Raw genomic sequence first — 25,059 nt, forward strand, 5'->3', positions numbered from 1 at the left:
GTTAACTATCAGAAACGTTCAGTCTGGAGGCACGGTTGCAATAGACACTAACAAGCTTAGAGAGTCCCTTGATTTGCCCATTTCCATCCCCAATTTGGGAGAGAAAGAAATTGATGACTCTCTTTCCACGATTGTCGAGAATATTACTGGGCTAGCATCGGTAGTCAGCTTTTTTGATGAAAACGATCCATCTCCTAATCAAATTAAGCGTGTGCAAGGCAGGCTGTATCACTTTGCAAATAGAGTTAATGATCTATTGTCTCTAAAGGTGAATGACGTTCAGAGGAAGCAAGCTAATACGCTCCTTGAAACTATCTCTGAATTGTCTAGTAAGGTCACTCAATTGCTAACCGGCGAAGCTCCTCCCAAAACTGATCAACCCGCCACGGTGAATGTAGGTAACGAGGAAGAGCCTCCTCAGGGAGAAGTCAATAGGATAACCGTTGCTGCTCAAACTATCTCTGCCCCATCGAACAACGAATCTGAACGCCGTGCGTCATTGAGTAACATCCGCTCTGAATTAACTTCTTTGCCCTTGAAACCTTTAACGACTATGTCACCTGGGTTCAGCAGCTTGCCTCATCCATTGGCAATGTTGCTTAGAGGTATCTCTAAGTTTTCCGTCAACACCACCAGTGACGTAATTTCATTTTTAAGATTTCTAGTGGAATTTCAGGATCATGCCCTTGTGTTTTCTCTTTCCCCATGTCAAATTTTGCAAATTATCTATCCTTATGCTATTGGTGTTCTATCTGACAAAATAGTTAGAGCCATTGCCGAGCAATCTTCTATTGAGGATTTCCATGCCCATTTGCTAGCTAACTTCATCCCGGCTAGGGCCAGGTCCTCCCTTATTCAGAAATACTATTATCGGGTACAGCGCTTGGATGAAAACCTGGCAGACTTCATCCAAGATATTAAGTTTTATACTAGGGTGTTTGCTCTCCACTTCCCTGAGGATCAGATCGTGCAAGCTATTGTCGAAGGGATTTCACCACCCTACAGGTCATATTTGTGTTTCGCGGCGTGCCCGCAAACCTTCTCTGAACTGGAAGCATTAGCCGTCTCTGCGGAAGGAGTTAGGTATGCCGATTCCTTGCGGGTGGCGAAAGAACCCCCGCCTTCCTTTAGTAACACTCGGCCTCCACCTCGCCGACCAGTCAATCCCCGTAAATGTTATGCTTGTGGGTCGCCTGACCATCTCCGGAATAAGTGTCCTCTGATCAAGTCAAGTGGGACAAGGAATGGAGCAGGGTCATCACAAGGCTGTTTTAAGTGTGGGGCCTTCTCACATATCGCCAAGAATTGCCCAAACTCAAATAGCACCCCCTCCTGCTCAACTTCTGGTGCAAATTCCAGCTATGCCAATAATAAAAAGTGACTAGTGGCGTCGGCTGAGCCGACTAATCCATATTCCCGAGACTCAGCCCCTAGTAAACAGGTTGTAAATGCAGAGAACGACCAGCCTTCAAATTCATCTTTTGAATGCCCTAAAGAGTGTCTTAGGATTGCGGCGGATACCCCCGCACCTGTTCCTTTTCTTAAGATTGAGTTAAATAACGAGCCTATAACAGCTCTCTTAGATTCAGGCAGTGTTTGTTCCATTATTTCGGCTGATTGGTATTCTAAATTGAAATCTGTTTGTAAACTCCCTGACTATGTCTCTTCTCCTGTTCAATACGTTTCGGCTAATTCATCTCCATTAGAAATTCTAGGTTCCTTACTGGTCAAAATTCGTGTTTTTAAGTTTACATGGAAAGTTAAATTGTTTGTGGCCAAGCAATTGTCTTGCCCCATTATATTGGGAGCTGACTTTATTTCTCACACTGGTCTTGTGCTCGATCTCCAGAGTAGGTCGTGCACATTCAAATTTGCGTCCAATTGTAGAATTCCCTTGTTAAAGTGTAATTCTGTATCATGTTCATCTATTTCGCCTACCCAGGATGAGATGTTGTTAGACCTTAGACATCTACCTGAGGAGCAGGCTGATAGTATTCGCAAACTGTGTCAGTCGTTTCCCGAGGTGTTCTCTGATACTCTTGGTGTTACTGACCTTATTGAATACAAAATTGAGGTCACGGACTCGATTCCTGTCCGTTTTCCACCGTATAGGCTATCTCCACCTAAAATGAAGGCTCTGAAAGAAATCATCGATCAGATGTTGAAGGATGGTATTATTAGGCCCTCTAAGTCAGCATATTCTTCGCCTATTTTTCTAGTCCCGAAACCCCAAGGAGGCTTCAGGCCTGTCATTGATTACAGGGCTCTCAATCGGAAGGTGGTGTTGCAATCTGTGCCCCTTCCCGACCTTCATTCGTGTTTTTCATGGTTTCGTAAGGCCAAGTTCTTCACCATCTTGGACTTGAATCAGGCCTATAATCAAATTCCCCTTGCCGAGGAGTCTAAACATCTTACAGCGTTTGCCACGGACTGGAACTTATACGAATACAACCGCGTGCCTTTCGGGCTCCCCACGGGGGCAGCTGTGCTCACTAGGCTACTAGATAGGGTCTTCTCCGACATCAAATTTGAGTACTTATATCACTACTTGGATGATGTCGTCGTATTTTCCGAGACTTTTGAAGAACATCTAGATCATCTGCGAGAAGTTCTGAATCGCCTTCGTAAGGCTGGGTTAACTGTCAAGTTGTCCAAGGTTGCCTTTGCTAAGCCCTCTATGTCATTCCTAGGGCATATTGTGTCACCCGATGGGGTAGCTGTCGATCATTCTAGAACACAGGCCATCCGTGATTTTAAACCTCCTAAGGACATCAAAGGTATCGCTAGATTCATTGGTATGGTGAATTTCTTCAGGAAGTTTATTCCTAACTTCGCTAATAGAGCGGCGCCCTTAAACCTTCTTCGTAGGAAAGGCATCAAATTCGAGTGGGGACCTTCTCAACAAGCCGCTTTCGAAGATCTTAAATTAGCTCTCTGTAATGCCCCTGTACTTGCTATGCCTGATTTCTCGAAGAAATTCATCGTCCAAACGGACGCGTCATCGTCAGCTGTAGCTGCAGTCCTTCTTCAAGAGACTGAACTAGGGAGGCGTCCCATCGCCTATGCATCTAGGACTCTATCGGTTCAAGAAGCCAAGTATTCCATCTATGAGCTCGAAGGGTTGGCAGTCTTATTCGCCTTAGAAAAGTTCCGTCTCTATCTGGAACATGTCAAATTCGACCTGGAGACAGATAATCAAGCCTTAAGCTGGGTCTTAGGTAGGCCGCGTCGTACTGGTCGTATAGCCCGTTGGGCCATCCGTATTTCTGCCTTCCAATTTGATGTACGACATATCAGAGGTACCGAAAATGCTGTTGCTGATGGACTCAGCCGTATGTTTCATAACGACGTCGAAACCCACGAACCGGTCGATAGTTCATCACCTTCCGAGTCCATACTATCTGGTGTTAATGCCATCTTAACAGATGCTCCCATGCTTTTTAGGGATATTGAGAAATACCAACGTGAAGATCCGACGCTGGCTCCTATAATGGAAACCCTTTCTTCTGGGGAACATGCTGTCCCTTATGTTCTGAGGAATGGTGTTCTATGTTGCCCTTCGAGGCATGATAAGTTGATGAAAGTTGTTGTTCCAGCGGTTCTTGTACCTATGATTTTCAAATACTATCATGAGACCCCATTGGGGGGGCATCTTGGAATCTTTAAAACTCGTGAAAAGATTCGTGAAATGTTCATCTGGAAAGGTATGGACGGTGAAATTCGGGAACTCGTAAAAGCTTGTAAATCTTGTTTGATCAGTAAACCCACCATGTCCACTAAAGTAGGCCTTTTGTCTTCTCATCAAGCGTCGCGCCCCATGGAACGCCTGTATATTGATTATGTGGGACCCTTCCCCCAGTCAAAGGGCAATGCCAACAAGTTCATCTTTGTGTGTGTAGATGGTTTTACAAGATTTTCCTGGTTATTTCCGACTAAGCTGGCTACCGCTCAGTCAACCATTACTTGCTTAAATTCTATTTTTGCTTCTTTTGGTCCGTGTCAATATATTGTATCTGATAATGCTAAGGCTTTTACATCTAATTTATTTCGTAAATTCTGTTTTGACTTGTCCATCTCTCATGTAACTACATCTGCTTATTATCCTCAACCATCTCTGGCTGAACGGGTTAACCGTAATCTCAGGTCCGCACTCATTGCCTATCATCATGAAGATCCTTCCAGGTGGGACACGTCCCTGCATTGGATAGCTTTTGCTTTGAATTCGGCGGTTCATGAATCTCACAAGTTTACTCCAGCTTCCTTGATGTTCAAGTTTGTTCCCAACTCGCCGCTCTCTAACCTCTGGTCTTTGAATGACATTCTACCCGAGACAATAGATCCGGATAACATTAAAGACCTTTGGAAGAAGGCTAAAGCCAATCTTAAAGTGTCTCATGAAAAGGTTAGGGAAAGGTATGATCGTGGACGGAGACCCACCACTTTGAAGGTAGGTGACCAGGTTATGGTCAAAAATTTTGTTCCCGCGGGCAAGCTTGCCCCCAGATTTCATGGACCTTGTATCATTCTCGATTTTCTTACGCCGGTTACCTTATTGCTAAGTAATCCAGCCACCGAGAGGATATTTAGAGTTCACCTGTCCCAGGTGAAACCGGTGTAATTTCTGTGTTAACTTGCTCCATATTATTTTGAAAGGATATGAAGGTTATATTTTTTGAGTTTCACTTTTAAGGCTTTCTGCCCCTTCTGTAATATTTTGGTTTTAGATGTAAGCCTTGTGTAAAACCTGCCCCGACCCGTTAAACTGCCATCCTGTTCTTGCCACGGCCATTACCACGCTCCCGTCTCCTGCTTCACCTTACACTGTGGCTTCATAATAGTAAATGCCATGAATATCTGCACGCCGCTGGCCCCTCAACCTCTCCACAAGCCTGTACCCTCAAAGAAGATGATAGTCCAACACAATTCTGCCGCCTAGCTTTAATGTTTCAGCGCCCCCGCAGCCGCGCAGCGCCGTGCAGCGACTGGGGAGGGGGATGGGCCCCCTCCTCTCCAGCGAAGACGACATGTGCACGGCGAACCGGAGCTCTCCTCCCGGCCAAGGCTGATGTGCGGCGCACGTCCTGCTACATGCCCGCAGCCTGTATCTGTTCACCGCGGGCGCGGCGTACTTCAACACCTCTGCTCCCCTCATAGTGCGGGCGAGCGGTATCTCAGGGTACTTAAGGGGTCCGAGCGGCCTCCGTTGGACGCAAGCTGCAACGGCCGGTCTGGCCATCCGACTCAATCTACATCAACTACATGGACAGTTACTATAAGAGATAACTACATTTGGGAATTTAACAACAATATTTGGTGGACATTGCAAAACTTTTCTTCACTTTTAAGCATTAAAGGTTTATCTTCAGAAATTCAACTACTACAACAGAAAAACTTTACTGCACCTGCAACAACAAAATTTTGAAATTGCAACCAACCAAATTACTAAAATCTTATAAATGCTTCCGCAATTAATCTTAATATCAACATCAAAACTTGGACCTTATTTTGGAAACAAAGCTTATGTTCTTCTGTGTTACCCCTTGGAGGAACTTTTGGGGGGGGAGGTCTGTACCGGGCGGTACACCCCTACACCGTTTATTTAAAAGTTGCGCCAGTTGAAACTCCTCTTCTGGAGGAAGGTTGAACTTTATCTATTCTATTAATTCTCTACTTTCTCAGAAGATGTCACCACATGGAAAATTTTGAGTTTTTGAACTGTGTCACTTTTGATGTGTTTTTGTTTCGCTTGAAGTAAGAAGTGTGAACTTTCTCTTCTAGAGGACACTACTGAAGATCAACAATAGTGCGACCTAGTGCGGAGTCAAAGAACTATTGTGTTGGAGAAATTTTTATTTCAAGAGTTTGTTCTTTGTTAAATTTCCTTCTGTCATTGTTTAAGTTGGCTGTATACCCCTCTTTTTCCCCTTAGTTTGGATCTAGCCAATCCCGAATTTCTTTAATTAATTTTCCACCAATAATGTGTTTCTTTTTCCTCTATGTAGGGGTTTCTTTTCCCGAACCAATAAAGATTTTGTGGGAGGGTGTTTTCTTTCCCCTAACGCCTAGAATCTTCCGCGAGAGGATATAAACTGCTGATTTTAGGGTCTCCAGGCCACTTCTGTTCCATCTTTCAGTGTATTAAGTACATAGCAGGAGGCGGGAAGCGCCTCTTTCTTCTTCAGCCGTTCAACACCAGGTAATGGCCTATTAATTACTTCTTTTCTTGCTAGGTCGGCAGTTTAACACTCGCGGCGGGTTCGAAGCATTTCCATCATGTAACCTTTTCCTAAAATGTAATTACTCCTTTCATCTTTTTTTGTAAAGCTACATATTGGGATAGAGAGTGCTAACCCTCTCGAGCTCCCACTCACATTTGTTTTGAGGTGAACTTATTTTCTCAAACTATTCTTCGTTTATGTAATGTAAAGTGTTCTTCTCTAAGTCACCTCTGTAGTATGGGATTAGCCCCTGCGTTAGTGGCCCAGAGCCAGAATAGGTTTTAAAAACAAAGTGTATTAGGAGTGCAAGTTCGCCTCCTCTCAAATTGTTATTTTAGAGGTCATGTAATCAACCTTATTTTCATGTAATAGACCTCCGTAGTTTGGGTATTTTACCCCTGTAAATACGTCCTTAGAGGACAGCTTGAAGGTAGAGTTTGGTGTGGCCTTGTGATAGGCTTACAATTTTGAGAGCGGATCGCTCTTTGAAATTTGTTTCTGTATGCCTCGTGCAGACTTTATGTGTAATGTTTGGAGCCAGTGCTCCTGGGCATGAATGGGGTTTTCTGCCCCTTGGCTAAAATTTTCTTTGGGAGTAAGGCGGGGCTGATTGCCCAAGAGTTATGAAGTAAGGGCACTGAGCCCGAACCCAGTAATATTGTACCTACATTTTTGCTACTCTGTACCTGTTATGATTGTTATCTCTCGTTTTTGAAAAGAAATATAACCTAGTTAAATTTTAAATTAATTGTACATTGCACGTAATTTCGTAGCTTGAAACCCATTCACACCCGCACCTTCTTTCACCTCTACCTACCACGGATATCTCCGTAACACATACTAATAACGAAAATGAAAATCCACAGCCTGTTTCCAGTCATTCGACCGGCCCCCATCTAGTGGCGAGGATTCTTACTAATGATATTAGTGAAAAATGTATTATGAAATAGGGCCCTGACAATAATAATATTATTATAATACATGTGCGGTTATCCTTAAGATAAATAGTATTACAAATTTACTTATCATGCTAGTGTCGTTAATATTGAGGAATGCAATTTCCGCGTTCGAATTCTAAGATGCGCAGTTGACTACTGTGCGAAGGTTTGTAATGGAAACAAAGATATTACTGTCTTATACAAGTCGCTGATAACAAGCCACGGTCAGTACACATCCGCCACGACTGAGCGACATCCGTCAGCAGACCAGACAATCACACACTCCCGCTAGAATTGTGAAAGACTGGAAGCCATTGCAAGGAAGTCTATTACATTGGTGATGGTTGTTTTAAGAGGAAATGCAACTGTACAACCATCCTCTCATAATGATAATGACAGTAAGAAAAGGGAGATTATTTGGGCGCCCCTGCCAAAATTCTATGAATGAAAAATATTTTTAAATGTTGTCAAACATCAGATAACTAGCCGTATTTCCATTATTTAAAGGTTATGTTAGTAATTTAAGGTGGAGGTGATTATTGTTTTAAGAGGAAGTACATCTGGGCAACCATCCTCTATATAACACTAATGAGAGGGAAAAATGGAAGGGATCCGACACTTCGAAAAATGAAGATATCGGCCAAAGTAAGACAAGTCAATCAATCAATCAGTACTGATCTGCATTTAGGGCAGTCGTCCAGGTGGCAGATTCCCTATTTGTTGTTTTCCTAGCCTTTTCCTAAATGATTTCAAAGAAATTGGAAATTTATTGAACATCCCTCTTGGTAAGTTATTCCAATCCCTAACTCCCCTTCCTATAAATGAATATTTGCCCCAGTTTGTCCTCTTGAATTCCAACTTTATCTTCATATTGTGATCTTTCCTACTTTTATAAACGCTATTCAAACTTATTCGTCTACTAATGTCATTCAACGCCATCTCTCCGCTGACAGCCCGGAACATACCACTTAGTCGAGCAGCTCTTCTTCTTTCTCTCAATTCTTCCCAACCCAAACATTGCAACATTTTTGTAACGCTACTCTTTTGTCGGAAATCGCCCAGAACAAATCGAGCTGCTTTTCTTTGGATTTTTTCCAGTTCTTGAATCAGGTAATCCTGGTGAGGGTCCCATACACTGGAACCATACTCTAGTTGGGGTCTTACCAGAGACTTATATGCCCTCTCCTTTACATCCTTACTACAACCCCTAAACACCCTCATAACCATGTGCAGAGATCTGTACCCTTTATTTACAATCCCATTTATGTGATTACCCCAATCAAGATCTTTCCTTATATTAACACCTAGATACTTACAATGCTCCCCAAAAGGAACTTTCACCCCATCAACGCAGTAATTAAAACTGAGAGGACTTTTCCTACTTGTAAAACTCACAACCTGACTTTTAACCCCGTTTATCAACATACCATTGCCTGCTGTCCATCTCACAACATTTTCGAGGTCACGTTGCAGTTGCTCACAATCTTGTAACTTATTTATCACTCTATAGAGAATAACATCATCCGCAAAAAGCCTTACCTCCGATTCCACTCCTTTACTCATATCATTTATATATATAAGAAAACATAAAGGTCCGATAATACTGCCTTGAGGAATTCCCCTCTTAATTATTACAGGGTCAGATAAAGCTTCACCTACTCTAATTCTCTGAGATCTATTTTCTAGAAATATAGCAACCCATTCAGTCACTCTTTTGTCTAGTCCAATTGCACTCATTTTTGCCAGTAGTCTCCCATGATCCACCCTATCAAATGCTTTAGACAGGTCAATCGCGATACAGTCCATTTGACCTCCTGAATCCAAGATATCTGCTATATCTTGCTGGAATCCTACAAGTTGAGCTTCAGTGGAATAACCTTTCCTAAAACCGAATTGCCTTCTATCGAACCAGTTATTAATTTCACAAACATGTCTAATATAATCAGAAAGAATGCCTTCCCAAAGCTTACATACAATGCATGTCAAACTTACTGGCCTGTAATTTTCAGCTTTATGTCTATCACCCTTTCCTTTATACACAGGGGCAAGGGCCACGAAGGGCATGAAAACGAAAGACTCCCTAGCCCTCGCAAACCTAATAGCGTCGGGGTCGGAAAAGAACAAGAGTTGACCAAGAGAGGTCGGATAGGATAGATGAAAGTGAGGAGCCTTGCACAAGTAAGTGGAAGCAATGCCAGGACTCAGCAGAGGGCCCCATGGTCGCCAACCCACGCTCCAAAGTTTAGAGCCCCTGAGGCCGCTTTTAGTCGCCTCTTACGACAGGCAGGGGATACCGTGGGTGTTATTCTACCGCCCCCACCCACAGGGGGATTAGTAATTTAAACCATCCCTGCCGTCTTAGTGCAGCGTGCCTAACTCTCACCCGGAGGCCCGAGGTTCGATTCCCAGCCAGTTCAAGCATTGTTACCTGGACTTGAGAGTTGGTTCAAGGTCTAGTCTAATCAGGAGCTATCTGATGGTGACCCTGGTCTAGAAAACCAAGAATAAGAGCCAAGATGACAGTAGGACTGACCATGGATCACCCCGTAATCTGCAGACCTTCAGGGTGGGCACGGTCGCTTCATAAGCTCAGGTCCGCGGCAGGGCTGTAGTGCCATGGGATTCGTTGGTTAATATTTTAATTTCAGCTTCGGATTCCTGTAAAATAAATGCCCATATACAACAATATAAAATCAGCAAATATTAAGCTGTTTAGTTCACATAGCTGTTAGGTTGTACTCGGGAGACGGTGGGTTCGAACCCCATTGTCAGCAGCCCTAAAGGTGGTTCTCGTGGTTTCACATTTTCACACCTTAATTAAGGCCATCCAAGTTGGAACAAGTTTACCAGTTCCGTTATCTTGGCAGTGTAGTAAGAACAGAGAGCCGACCATCTACAGAAATCATTAGTAGAGTACAGAATGGAGCACAGTGTTATCATCTTGTGAGAACAAATCTTTGGGATAAACAAGTTCCATTAAGATCAAAATTAATACTCCACAGATTTTTTTTCAATTACCACATGCAGTCTAGAAACCTGCCTATTAATCGACAGAAATATCAGCAAACTACAAGCAGTGAAAATGAAGGTCTTAAGAACTATGATTCAGAAAACGAGGAGGGATAAAGAAGAGGGCATATAAGTCTCTGGTAAGACCCCAACTTGAGTATGGTTCCAGTGTATGGGACCCTCACCAGGATTACTTAATTCAAGAACTGGAAAACATTAAAAAGAAAAGCTGCTCGATTTGTGCTGGGTGATTTCCGACAAAAGAGTAGCGTTACAAACATATTGCAAAGTTTGGGCTGGGAAGACTTGGGAGAAGGGAGACGAGCTGCTCGACTAAGTGGTATGTTCCGAGCTGTCAGTGGAAGGAGTGGATGGCGTGGAATGACATCACTAGACGAATACGTTTGAGTGGTGTATTTAAAACTAGAAAAGATCACAATATGAAGATAAAGCTGGAATTTAAGAGGACAAATTGGAGAAAATACTCGATTTTAGGAAGGGGAGTTAGGGATTGGAATAACTTATCAGGGGAGATGTTTAATAAATTTCCAAATCCTTTGCAATCATTTAATAAAAGGCTAGGAAAACAACAGATAGGGAATCTGCCACCTGGACGACTGCCCTAAACACAGATCAGTATTTATTTATTTATTTATTTATTTATTTATTTATTTATTTATTTATTTAATTTGATTGATTGATTGATTGATTGATTGATTGATTGATTGATTGATTGATTGATTGATTGATTGATTGATTGATTGATTGATTGATTGATTGATTGATTGATTGATTGATTGATTGATTGATTGATTGATTGATTGATTGATTGATTGATTGATTGATTGATTGATTGATTGATTGATTGATTGATTGATTGATTGATTGATTGATTGATTGATTGATTGATTGATTGATTGATTGATTGATTGATTGATTGATTGATTGATTGATTGATTGATTGATTGATTGATTGATTGATTGATTGATTGATTGATTGATTGATTGATTGATTGATTGATTGATTGATTGATTGATTGATTGATTGATTGATTGATTGATTGATTGATTGATTGATTGATTGATTGATTGATTGATTGATTGATTGATTGATTGATTGATTGATTGATTGATTGATTGATTGATTGATTGATTGATTGATTGATTGATTGATTGATAAGAAACTAGGAGATACGCCATCTTGTGCAAGTGAAAATCCCATAGTGAGGTCGGTGTCGAAGCCAGACTGAAATGGTTTGATCATCTCAAAAGAATGAACCCACAAAGAACAGGTTGAGTGTGATTTGAGAAGGAACTAGAAGGCAAAAGGTCAAGAAGTTGGCCAAGGAAGACGTGGATCGATCAGATTAGAAATCAGTCGGCTATGGGTGTAATCACCTTCAACTGATCCAGTTTCCTCTGATGAGGAAGACGTTGCTGGCATTGGAATAACAGCTTCAAGAACGAGTTAGGCAGACTAGTGTTAACTTATTCATGTCTTGAAGTATTTTGCTGTTTACTTTTCATAAAACACTTATTATTAATTAAAAATTCACACTAATTAGATAAACTTAGGCTCCGTACGCCTATTGATGCTATACAAATCACAGTTACAAAATATTCTTGTTCGCTGCGGTTAATTACATCATAACAGAAAATCGTGAAATTAAAAACCTTTCAAAACATACTACCAACGGCAAATTTTAACTGCGTACTTTGAGACAGTCCTTGGGCTAAATTTCGGTGCTGTCCGATGTAGATCGTATCAAGTGATGGTTCACTCACTAGCAATACCCGGGCAATGTCCTCGGCAACCCCTCCTTGAAGCTTCTCATAGCGCCCTACGCCTAGCGCACCCTCCTTACGTCGCACAGTCCGTGTCCTCTTTTCAGAAACTGAACCTCTTCGCCAGGTCCATAGAACAACTGAGTGTTAATGTCAAAATTACCACTACGTGCGCGAATATACAGAGGTAATTAAAGGAATAGGCTCTTGATAAACCATTTTACTAAGAATTATTTACTTCTACGGTGTTCATTGAGCCATTGAACATATCATAGAACGCGCCGCGCGCGGATTCAGCTTAATATTTACGATCTCGTGAAAGTTGAATGCCATAAAAGTTGCCATGGTTTGCAATAGACATGTGAAAGCCCTGTCCGCTTGAACAGTAAATGTTCCACCATCATCCTGAACCCAGTAGAATACAGCAAATTCCCAATGATCAGGATTAATCGGAGTGTGATGATGATGATGATGAAGGGGCCTAACATCGAGGTCATCGGCCCCTAATGGTACGAAATGAAATGAACAAAAAAATTCAAAATCACCCACTGACCAAAATTAAAAAAATCCTCATGAAGAAGGAATGGATGAACATGAAGCAAAAAAAAAACAACAACAAATAACGAGCAAACAAAAAAATTAGTGAATTCAACTCAAAAAGGATCATATATAATTTATTACTGACCAAGGGACCACTCATAAAGCTGAATCCTGAATCGAGGATACTTGATGTCGAAAGGGATGCAAAATCCACGTCTAAGGTCCCACAGAATCGTACATGTCGCGAGTAAAGTAGAACCATTCTATTTGTCATGTTGGGGTACTAATCAAAAGTAGCGAAGACTCACAGTGTTCCACACTAATCACAAGTATTGTACTTCGTACAGGTAACGCACACCTATGGTGTTTCTCACACAATGGGGCCACTCGGAGCCAACGCAAACCGATGAGTTTCCTCACCTAGGTGTACTAGTCACGGGTGCCGGTCCCACGGGCCCCGTGGTGTTCCTCACATAGTGGGTACTAATCACGGGCAATGCAGACCCACGGTGTCGCTCATATAGTGGTACAACTCACAGGCAGAGCCCAGACCCGTGGTGTTTCTCACAATGATACTAATCACGGATACTGGAAACCCACATGGGAACCACTCTCTGCTGCTACTAATCACAAACCTATTGTGTACCAAATATAGTGGTACTACTCGTAAGTAAAGGCGACCCATGGTATTCCCCGCGTGATGGTACTAATCAATAGTAGTTTCATGGTTCTAATACCAGCATCCCTTGGTCGCCCCTTTTAGTCGCCTCTTACGACAGGCAGGGGATTCCGCGGGTGTATTCTACATGTGCGTCCCCCACCCGCAAGGGGTAGTGTGTTTGGTCCGCGAGAGGTATTTTATTTCCCCCAAGTCCGCCGGCAAGCCGGTTAGGACCCCCCCCCCCATCCGCCACTTGGGACGCGCCACGTGGGAGTATCACCTCTCCCCCTGCTACGCCAGCGTAGTAGGTTCGTGGTAATCGGAGTGTAATAGGGTAGAGTTAGGTATCTCAAATTAACTCTTCAGTTTATAACGCATAATACATGGGGAAATATGACATGCTACAGAAATAATCCCATCAGTAACAAACATACCTTAAGTTTCGCAGATATCAATTGGCCTATCTCGAATGGAAATGCTGGCTAGAGAATCTAGTATAGTTTCCTTTGTGATCACCGAATTCTGCAACAATAGACAAATAAACAATGTCAGTGAGAGTTGTAGCAGTCCTATTCCGTTTGTTAAGAGGAAAGTCATACTTTTCCATGCCCACTTAATTACTGTAACCTAAAAGCTCTTTTCAGTCTGCCGAAAACATATATAACACTATAACATACCTGTAAAAGATACACACTATTAAACAAGGAATGATATGTTTCGTTCTGAAAGAACATCCTCAGTTTCTATCAACTCACTTGAAATAATGCGTATACATGTACAATATTATTTACGTTGCGTAAACTAGTCAATGATTATGAACTGCAGATGTTATGTACAAATACAAACATAGTTACTGTAGTAGCTCTTCATTGTCACTGTAGTAACTTATGGACATTTTTCTCTACTTAACTGCTATCGTCCGTTACCTTCAGCATCCGTATTTGGACTGAAGCGAGTTTCTTAGCTCTGGTCTTGGTAGCTAAGCAAGGGAAGGGCAATAGTGGTGGCGGTGGTGATTATTGTTTTAAGAGGAAGTAAAATTCTAAATTTCCATGGAGGGAATTAGATATTTTTCACCAATAGAGCATGTCAAAAATGTCAAAAACATATCGGATGTAAGGCTTTTCAGGCGTTTGCTCTATTAACCAGCGTTTTGTCTTAGGTCTGACACTAGACTCATCAGAGTGGGATGTGTTAGACCCTACCCACTGACGCTGGGGTGTATGCAGATGAACGTTACGTTACGTTATCACGTTTTCATTCCCCACCCTGAAGGGGGTGGGGCGGGCCCCTCAGAGAGTGACGCTCTCGCTCGGGCCGGGAGATGCGAAGAGAGCAGTGCGATGTGGCTGAATGAAGAGGGTGGGTAAAGCGATGCGAATATTTATTAGGAAGAGAAGATGGGTTCTCTTGGTTATGAAGATTGGAAGAAATGGACGTTTATACGGGAGTGCTTAAAGGGAAGTTGCGGGGAAGGGTGAGGTGGTAAAGTGTGGAGGCGATTTGATACAGTATATAGTTGTGAGTTGTCGGAGATATTCGAGGGTTGGCGGCGGTGGGAAGGAAATATTAAATGGGGCAGATGGTGGACGGACGTTGTGGGGTGGTTTAAAAGGAGGATGGTCAGGCCGGGTGCGGCGACGTTGTGTGGTGCGGGGATGTCTTGATTGTGGAGGGGAACGAGAGGGTTCGACGTTATGGAGACGACCGTAGATGGGGACACCGGTGGCGATGAGATGGTCGACGGCTGTTGCGGTGGGTAGCTGTAGGCGCACTAAGTATGTTGGGCCCGTGGAGTTGAAGATCCGAAACGCCCTCCGGACTGGTATGACGTGAAGGCGTAGGACTTCTGTTACGGAGATGAGTGGGTCGACGCCGCGAACGACGCAACTGAAGACTGTATCTGATGTTGATGGCGGTGTTGCTGGTTGACGGGCGGCCAATGCTGATGCGGCTGGAGTTGACGGTGTCGTAGATGGTGGCTGTGCAGACGAAGAGACAGGTGGTGAACTGCGGCGCAGAAAGCGAGGAGGTAGTACACTGATCTGAGGAAAAGTTTGTGGCACGGAGAAAGATGAGGACATAAGTGATGTAGGATGGGAAAACGTGATAGTCGTCAGAGGGTGGGAGAAAAAGGTGAGGGCGGAATTCGTTGTGGTAGTGGTGGTGGTCGTCATTGTTGAGCGTAATAGGGAGGCTGACATCCAACTAGGAGTCGTCCGTTATGCTGATTCAGGTCGGCGGGAGCTGTTATTATAGATGTGAAGAAGCCGACCAAAAGACACTGGAGGTGCTGCTACGAAGATACGTCCACGTACAGCGAGGTTTTGAGAGTTGCGCAGGTCTGTGTTCGCCCTCATAATATTAAATCCTGCTATGTGAATACTGAAGTGCAGGTGAACTTATCAGAAGCCCTTATAAGAGGCACAGTCTGATAACTGCATACGGGAGATAAATCTCCACAATGGAATTATTGCCCGCCTAGCTATTCCGAAAGGAAAATTCTAAAAATTCTAAATTCCCATGGAGGGAATTAGATATTTTTCACCAATAGAGCATGTCAAAAATGTCAAAAACATATCAGATGTAAGGCTTTTCAGGCGTTTGCTCTATTAATTTTTCACGGCTACCGTCATTGTGACCAAGTTCTTGTACGCGCGCTTATGTTGGCAATGGCTATGGTTATATATTGCTATGTGTGGCAAGCACGTGTTACCTTCAGTACCGTTCTTATCAGTTTATTTAAATGTATTTACAACACGTTTTGTGAGTAGGCCATACATATGTCTTCTTCATAATTATTTCTTATCCGACAATGTGTTAATTTGTTCAACAATTTTCTTAACATTAGTATTTTAAGAAAAATGCATATTGATTACAGTAAATTTTATTTTATATTAGTTTCTCAATTTATAAATTAGTTTCAAGTGGTACAGTCTTGTATAATAGCACAGTTAAATAACATGATTCCATGTAACTTAAAGCAGAAGTAAATAATTATGCACTGTCTGCATTTGCGACTTTGAAAGGTTTGTTTATAACACTCACGGTATCCCCCGCCTGTCGTAACAGGCGACTGAAAGGGACCCTGGATGCTCTTAACTTGGGAGAGTGATTTCGCGACATGGGGCACTTACTTGTGTCCTGGCATTGCTTCCACTTACTTGTGGCAGGCTCCTCTCTTTCATCTATCCTATCCGACCTCCCTTGTTCAACTCTTGTTATTTTCCGACCCCGACGGTATTAGAGCATTCGAGACCTAGGGAGTCTTTCATTTCCACGCCCTTCATGGGCCTTTCCTTTCTTTGGCCGATACCTTCAGTTTTCAAAATGTTAGATCCCTTCCATTTTTCACTCTGATTAGTGTTAATAGATGGGCGGGGACGTTAAGCTTTGAGCAGACCCCTTGGTGCTATTAGGCAGGAGTGGGCTACGTGCCGGCACCGGGTTTCACCCTCTCCCTTCCTACTATCATATATCACGTCATTCATTTCATCTCATTAACTTGTCTGATGAGGTTGACGTTAGGAAGGGCATCCGGTCATAAAAACCCGCCACGACAGATTCATGTCACCTCATACCCGACGCCGTAGAGAAACGGGACAAGGGTTGGACAAACATTAGTGTTAATAGATGGTGTTGGTGGCGGTGATTATTGTTTTAATAGGAACTACAGCTAGACAACCATCCTCTATATAACACTAATCAGAGGGAAAAAATGGAAGGGATCCGACACTTCGAAAAATGAAGATATCGGCCATAGGAAGACAAGGGCCACGAAGGGCGTGTAAAGGAAAGGCTCCCTAGCCCTCTCAAACCTAATAGCGTCGGGGTCGGAAAAGAACAAGAGTTGACCAAGTGAGGAGCCTGGCACAAGTAAGTGGAAGGAATGCTAGGACTCAGCTAAGAGCCCCGTGGTCGCCAACCCACGCTCCAAAGTTCAGAGACCCTGGGGCCCCTTTTAGTCGCCTCTTACGACAGGCAGGGGATACCGTGGGTGTTATTCTACCGCCCCCACTCACAGGGGGACGGGGTTCGAGGACGGATGCACACGAGCTCAGTTGGCGTATCCCGCATGCAATACGAATTTACATTTCACAACACAGAAACAGTAGCATGATTCAGTACGAACCACCATTGGTTGTAAGGTGGTGATTATTGTTTTAAGAGGAAGTACAACCGGGCAACCATCCTCTATTAACAACAATTCGAGAGAAAAAATGGAGGGGATCCGACACTTCGAAGAATGAAGGTATCGGCCAAAGAAAGACAAGGGCCACGAAGGATGTGAAAATGAAAGACTCCCCAGGCCTCGATACCTAATGCCGCCGGGGTCGGAAAAGAACAAGAGTTGAAAAAGGGAGGTCTATAGGATAGATGGAAGCGAGAAGCCCGGCAGAAGTATGTGGAAGCAATGCCAGGACTCAGTTAAGGGCCGCGTGTCACGAACCCACGCTACCAAGTTAAGAGCCCCTGGGATCTCTTTTAGTCACTTCTTACGACAGGCACGTGTTATTCTATCACAGGGGGAGCACTGGTTGTAAGGCAAGATGTATGCAAGTGTTGTAGACTGGGAGGCAGGTTGAAGCACGCGGCCTGGTGGGTGCTAAGCCTGTCCACTGATAGCGTGGCACGGAAAAAGTACACCAGTCCTCAAAGAGCCAGATATTAACAGAAATGGGTTCTTTTAAGTGCATGAATCTCCAAAAAGATTAATGGTGATATATCGAGAGACTGATACGCTTGTGGTAACGATATTGGTTATATTTAATCATTTAATGACTACACTTGTGTTCAAGCAATTATAATAGAAGATAACGCCAGGCCTACGGGGCATGCTTATGTAAATGATGTTGGACTGCAAATGGTTAAATACTCATTAGACAACATACTGTGATTAGGTCAAGATCTACAAAGAATTAGAGTATAATCATTTACCTGCGAATAATCCCAAGTTGAACACCTTTTGCAAATAACAGATGGTCTCCAAGGTCACGGGGCAACAATAGAAGACAATTAGAATATCAAAAGCCTGCTCTTATGATGATAGTGGCTACACGTCAAATAGTGCAACTACCTAATTGTGTAGACCACTTCTGCTGTGACCCGAGGGAGAAGTGGGGGATGTACTAGGTCTGATTCTACCAGCTACTGCCGGCCCGGTGGTCAGCGGTAGTGATTTAACGGCAAGTGGCCTCCGGAGAGGTCTCCCTCTGGGTAGGGACGGTAGAATATACCCTGCCTCTCGTAACAGGCGACTAAAAGGGTCCCCAAGGTATTTTAATTTGGGAGCGTGGGTTGGTGACCACAGAGCCATTAGCTGATTCCTGGCATTGCTTCCACTTACTTGTGCCAGGCTCCTCACTTGCATCTATCCTATCCGACCGCACTTGGTCAACTCTTGTTCTTTTCCGAACCCAATGGTATTAGATCATTCGAGGCTTAGGGAGTCTTTCATTTTCACGTTTTTCGTGGCCCTCGTCTTGTTCCCCGCTGGGGGTGGGGACTGTAGAATAACACCTGCCTGTCGTAAGAGGCCACTAAAAGGGGTCCAGGACCTGGAGCGTGGGTTGGCGGCCCTTAGCTGAGTTCAAACATTACTTCTGCTTACTTGTGCCAGGCTCCTCACTTGCATCTATCCTATCCGACCACTCTTGGTCAGCTCTTGTTCTGTTCTGATACCGGCGATATTAGGTATCGAGGGCTAGGGAGACTTCCACGTTCACTCCCTTCGTGGCTCTTGTCTTTCTTTGGCCGATACCTTCATTTTTCGAAGTGTCGGACCCCTTCAATTTTTCTCCTCTGATTAGTATTAATAGAGGATGGTTGCCCAGTTGCACCTCCTCTTAAAACAATAATCATCATCACCTGATCAGTCTCTGTAGCGTTGCTATTGGCTGCCGTCCTCGGTGGCCCGGGTTCGATTCCGGGTACTGCCAGAAATTTAAGAACGGTCGGAGGGCTGGTGTGTGGTTAAAATGCTACATCAGCTCACCTCCACTGGGGGTGTACCTGAGAAGAACTGCACAACGTCAGGATGAGGACACGAGTTTGCTTTACCACCACGACCTTCGGAGAGGCCCGCTGTAGGTCTTTCGAAATGACGCCTTTAGGCGACGTGAGCGTCTCTAACGATAGGGCCCTCTTGATAATGAATTCTAATGCTGAAGATGGCACACATACCCATCCCCCGAGCCATCAGAATTAACCAATGAAATTTAATCAGCGATTAGGCCGGGGGTCGAATCCGAGACCACTTGGATCAAAGACCAGCACGTTACGCATTTAGCCATGGAGCGGGACTCCACAGGTTTGATTCACGGCCATGTAACTGAGTTTTACTTGGATCTGAGAACACCTGAGGAGCTATCAGACGGTGAGGCAGGGACTCTAGTCTAGAAGGATAATGCCCGAGTGGATTCATCACACTGACCACGCGCAATATGCAAGGCCCACATTTCCATGTGCCTTCTCAGCAAAACAATCAAATGGGTAATTCTGTACCTTATACCGGCAAGTGAAGTGTTAAAAGCAAGCCTGTGAAGCAATGTTATAATTCAAACAAAGCACGCTTCAAGTTGTACGTGACTGCCGATATCGATACCATAGCCACGACACGGGCCTTATCTTCTACTGTACGAATGTGCAGGCTACAACGTATATGCACCGAGCACGCACTCACTAGAACACAACATTGCTTTAGAAATCTGTAAACCCCAAACCCCGTGGTGCAACAGCCCCGAAGGGCCATGGCCTACCAACCGACCGCTCCAGACTAGGAGGTGTCATGTGGTCAGCACGACGAAACCTCTCGCGCGTTATTCTAGTGTTTCTAGAATTCTCACCGTCAGATAGCAACTCAATTGTAATCGCGTAGGCTGAGTGCACCTCGAATCAGCTCTCAGATCGAGGTAAAAATCCCTGGCCTGGCCGGGAATCGAACCCGGGGCCTCTGTGTATGAGACAGGTACACCGCGGGGTCGGCTCGACTATTTTCCCAATTGGTCATATTTCTGTAGATCAGTTATTGTGTCCTTTACAACTCCCTAAGGGACGGTTCCGCGGTGTACCTGCCTCTCACCCGAAGGCTGGGGTTCGATTCCCGGCTCTGGCATGAAATTAGAAAAGTGTCACGAGGACTGGAACGGGGTCCACCCAGTTTCTGGAGGTCAACTGAGTAGTTTTTTATTTTTTTAATTACAATTTGTTTACGTCGCACCGACACTGATAGGTCTTATGACGACGATGGGATAGGAAAGGCATAAGAAAGGGAAAGAAATGGTCGTGGTCTAAATTAAGGTACAGTCCCAGCATTTGCCTGGTGTGAAAATGGGAAACCACGGGAAACCATCCTCAGGACTGCCGACAGTGGGTTTCGAATCCACTATCTCCCCGATGCAAATTCACAGCTGCGCGTCTCTAACCGCACGGACAACTTACGCGATCAGCTGAGTAGAGGGGAATTCGATTCCCACTTCAGCCATCCTTGAAGTGGTAATCCGTGGTTCCCACATCTTCTCCGGGCAAATGTCAGGGTGGTACTAACTTAAGGCCACGGCCGCTTCCTTTCCTCTTCCATGTCTATCCCTTCCAGTCTTCCCATACCCCATAATGCCCCTCTTCAGTATGCCAAGTGAGGCTACCTGGGAGAGGTAATGGTCCTCCTCGCCAGTTGTATGCTCGGTCAAATTTCTCACGTTCCAGGACACTGCCCTTGAGGCGGTAGGGGTGGAATCCCTCGCTCAGTTCGAAGAAGAAATCAAAGCTGGACACGCGGGTAAATGATGTAAGACCAAAAGGAAACCATCTTCAGGAAGAAAGTTGCAGGATTGAGGGATGATCCCGAGAAAGAACCCGCTAAACCGCGGAACATCTCTGCTGAAAAGGAGCGCGAGGTTGAAAACCTTTGGTGACAAAGTAAACTTTTCCCTTTGCAAAAAGCTAATGATCATGAATATGTCTTTCAATGAATGAAAAGATCTTGATAACGAACGATTTATTTGCGTCATTTCACAGAGATGGGTACAGAGGTTCTTTTTTATACAAATCTACAGCTCAACTGCTAGTTTCATATGACCGCCAGCCTAAACAGGAGGTCGTGGATTTACATATTAGTTCTACAACGTGCACCATAAGGAGGCCATTGATCTGAATGTTTGTACTACAACGGCCAAATTGATACAGCGTAGATCTAGTTGGACATGGTACTACACTACGTATATTAAACTCGTGCCTTCCACGGTAACTGCCTTCTACATCAGCACACACTATGTATACAAACCTACAGCCCGTGCAACTCTCAAGGTCACTGTTGCAAGATAAAACTTCTTGTGACGTCATCTTTCGTTACAACTATTCGTCACGTCACGTGACGTCACGTACATTTTCGGATGACCCCCCAGCCCTTAGACATATTCAAGTCGAAAGATGTAAGCCTAAGAAAGAGAGGAACGTAGCTTTTAAATAAATAAATATATAAATAAATTAATTAAATAAATAAATTAAATAAATAAATAAAACAGTAAATAAATAAATAAATAAATAACCATTCAAAACCTATATTTTTTACAATTGGCTTTATGCCGCACGATGATGACGATGATGGAACAGGAAAAGCCTAGAAGTGGGAAGGAAGCGGCCGTGGCCTTATTTAAGGTACAGCCCCAGAGCATTTGCCTGGTGTGAAAATGGGAAACCACGGAAAACCATATTCAGGACTGCCGACAGTGGCGATCGAACCCACTATCTCCCGGATGCAAGCTCGCAGCTGCGGGCCCTTAACCGCACGGCCAACTCTCCAATTTAATTGATCTTGAAAGAGATAAAAATATCAGAAATGTATCCAGGGAAGGGTGTCTTTAACGTTCCGGTCGGCCTACCTCCACAGACCTCAGGAATTTCAGCGTTGTTACGTGTGAACGGAACATAGAACAAACTGGATATGTTAATGCCTTTTAATCATGAAAGTTTTATTCGGAAGATCCCACGTGCTTTGTTCGATGGATATCAACTAGCATAATCAGTAACATGTTCACGTGGTCGAGGACTTCACGCTTTGACTACATTATACCGTAGTACCCACTTAAAACATGAATTGGCACACAAATTCAGTGTTTGGTGATGACCTTGCAGAAGGAAAGCGTGGTACAGATGACAAACGCTGGTGAAGAGATAACGTCAGCTGAGATAACAACAACATTTTGTGATGTCATCTTGGGAACGAACTTATCGTTCACCTGCAAAGTGACCAGACACAACAGAATGCTTTGTCATCCTGACAACATGTATCTATAACGATAATTCATGTTTTGGCTGTACAAAATACCTATCCGTATCATAACAGAGGCCATAGCTTCAATTTCTGTTTGTTTGAATGTTTGTTTGTTTGTTTGTTTGTTTGTACGAAGCCCGTTTTTAAGTACCTGTACGTTTCAAACACATTATTTTGAAGACATTTTATTGTATTTGTATTCTGCAGATATTTAACTACGTCACCACCATTATTAATGCACTTGTCGTAATGGGACACACTTTTAGTATGCCTTCGTTATAGAACACCCATTGCATCCGGGAGAAAGTGGGTTGGAATCTCACTGCCGGCAGCCCTGAAGATGGTTTCCCATTTCACACCAGGCAAATGCTGGGGCTGTACTTTACTTAAGGTCACGGCCGCTTCCTTCCAACTCCTAAGCCTTTCCTATCCCATCGTCGCCATAAGACCTATCTGTGTCGGTGTGACGTAAAGCAACTTGTAAAAAAAAAAAAAGAACACCCCTTATGGGTGGAGGCGGTAGAATACATCTACGGTATCCCCTGCCTGTCGTGAAAGGCGACTGAAAGATAGGCCGGGGCTCCCAACTTGCGACCACGGTTCACTTAGCTGAATCTTACATTGCTTCCACTTACTTGTTCGAAGCTCCTCGCTTTCACCTTTTCTGTCCAACCTCTCTTGGTCAACTCTTGTTCTCCTCCGATGCCGACGGTATTAGGTTTTCGAAGCCTGGAGAGTCTTTCATTTTCATGCCCTTTTGGCAATGCCTTCATTTTTCGAAGCGTCGTACCTCATCAAAATTTCCCTCTGATTACTATTAATAAAGCTTGGTTGCCAAGTTAGACTTCCTCTTAAAACAGTAATCACCACCATCACCAGCGTCTTAGAACGACTCTGCGTGTGATGAAAGCCATGTCTGTCCTCCTCCTTTGAGATCATCATCGTCGTCGAAATTCTGTCCGGCTCCATGGCTGAATGCTCAGCATAGTGGTGTTCGGTTCAGCGGGCCCCAGGTTCGATTCCCAGATATTTTAAACTGGCGACTGGGTGGCTGTAATGCCCCCGCATCGCTGCAGCTCATATGCCACACACAGCACTATCCTCCACTACAATAACTAGAGGGCGGGGTTTGGCATATTTGCACCTTATGTTTGTTTCAAGACATAATATGCATGTAAGAAATAAAGGCGATTCACACCATTTGAAATCGAATGCGAAGTTTTATAGTGCGTATATAAATGCATGAGTGCAGTTTTTATAATTATTTTGCACAAAACAACATAAGTGTTGATATTCAAATCGGTACAACAATGCAAAGAAATAAATACAGGCAGTCGACGATGTTAACAAGAGCGTAACAATAGGTAGTTTTTCCAGTGGCGTTTTGATATTCGATTCGGATGTCAGAACCATAGAAAAATTATGTTTTACGATACCTGAAGTAGTAGAGAGGAAAGATCGTTAAATACATCAAGCGGTCAGTGAATGTTAGCGATCAGTTCCGAAAAGAGCAAAAAAATGCGAGGATTTTTTGAAGGAGAAGTGCTTAAATTGTCCGCCTCTGTGGTGTAGTGGTTAGTGTGATTAGCTGCCACCCCCCGGAGGGCCGGGTTCGATTCCCGGCTCTGCCACGAAATTTGAAAAGTGGAACGAGGGCTGGAACGGGGTTCACTCAGCCTCGGGAGGTCAACTGAGTAGAGGTGGGTTCGATTCCCATCTCAGCCATCCTGGAAGTGGTTTTCCGTGTTTTCCCACTTCTCCTCCAGGCAAATGCCGGGATGGTACCTAACTTAAGGCTATGGCCGCTTCCTTCCCTCTTGTCTATCCCTTCCCATCTCCCCGCAAGGCCACTGTTCAGCATAGCAGATGACGCCACCTGGGCGAGGTATTTGTCATCTTCCCCAGTTGTATCCCCGACCCAGAGTCTGACGCTCCAGGACACTGCCCTTGAGGTGGTAGATGTGGGATCCCTCGCTGAATCCGAGGGATAAACCGACCCTGGAGGGTAAACAGATAAAGAACAAGAAGAAGAAGTGCTTAAATTAGTTCTTGACATTAGGACACGCTGGAATTCTACATACTACATTATTGAACGATTTCTGCTTCTGTCCAACATTGTAAGCAGCGTTCTAGTAAGCCGACCAGATTCTCCACCAATGCTGTCTGCAGTAGAATTAAAAAATGTCAGAGAAGTAAAAATCATGTTGTCTTACTTGGAACATTTAACAAGGGGAATTTCAGGAGAGAGGTATGTTCTAGTAAATCTCCTCTTGAAAACTGGCATTCTCAAAGAATTTGATACTAGGTTTAAAGAACAAGAACAGGCGCAGGCGCATTTGCTAGCCCTCCCTTTATTTTTGGACCCTAGATTTAAAAATATTCACGACTTGGACACAATGGCAGCCTCAAGAGCCCTAAATCACATTAGGAAACTTTTCGCTATTTTGTCAGAAGAAGCACTGCAACCATCATCTTCAGAATCCGAGGCTGAGATGGAAGCAGATGTAGATAAGTTATGATAGATATAGGGGCCCACCATAAATCTTTAGCATTTAAATCAACAAGAAAAATGGCAACACCAGAATCCTTACTGGTGCTACAGTCAGAGATAGAATCCGTTCGAGCTGTGGGAAGACC

At 43.8% G+C, this 25,059-nt stretch overlaps 1 protein-coding gene across 3 annotated transcripts in view; it reads right to left on the reverse strand.

Moving 5' to 3' along the window:
* The window catches only part of LOC136879011 (scoloptoxin SSD14), a 300,668-nt gene that overhangs the window by 173,279 nt on the left and 102,330 nt on the right, over positions 1-25,059 (reverse strand). For 2 of the 3 annotated variants that reach the window (XM_067152702.2, XM_067152701.2), the window contains one exon: positions 13,586-13,673. The exons of the other annotated variant lie outside the window; for it this stretch is intronic. The gene's annotated coding sequence lies outside the window, so the exon portion shown is untranslated. The remainder of the gene's footprint in view (positions 1-13,585; positions 13,674-25,059) is intronic. 3 annotated transcript variants of the gene reach the window in all.

Source organism: Anabrus simplex, chromosome 8 (assembly GCF_040414725.1).
Source record: "Anabrus simplex isolate iqAnaSimp1 chromosome 8, ASM4041472v1, whole genome shotgun sequence".
NCBI lineage: Eukaryota > Metazoa > Arthropoda > Insecta > Orthoptera > Tettigoniidae > Anabrus > Anabrus simplex.